General features: G+C 54.0%; 1 protein-coding gene across 1 annotated transcript in view; it reads right to left on the reverse strand.

The window, feature by feature from the left end:
- The window catches only part of LOC107659344 (A-kinase anchor protein 9-like), a 137,082-nt gene that overhangs the window by 72,121 nt on the left and 64,735 nt on the right, over positions 1 to 226 (reverse strand). The gene's annotated exons all lie outside the window — the stretch shown is intronic.

Here is a 226-nt window from a genome sequence, read left to right on the forward strand (position 1 = left end):
GAACCGTACCGAGCCGTACCATGCAGTGGAAAAGCGCCATAACTGTCTTCAAACAGCCACATACACACACACACACACACTCACAGTCCCTCTCGCACTCACACACACACTCACCCTCACTCACTCACATACACACTCTCACTCCCTCACACACACACACACTCTCTCACTCCCTCACACACGCACACACACTCACCCTCACTCACACACACACTCACCCACACCC

The sequence above is a fragment of the Sinocyclocheilus anshuiensis genome, unplaced genomic scaffold, assembly GCF_001515605.1.
Source record: "Sinocyclocheilus anshuiensis isolate Anshui unplaced genomic scaffold, SAMN03320099.WGS_v1.1 scaffold876, whole genome shotgun sequence".
NCBI classification, from domain to species: domain Eukaryota; kingdom Metazoa; phylum Chordata; class Actinopteri; order Cypriniformes; family Cyprinidae; genus Sinocyclocheilus; species Sinocyclocheilus anshuiensis.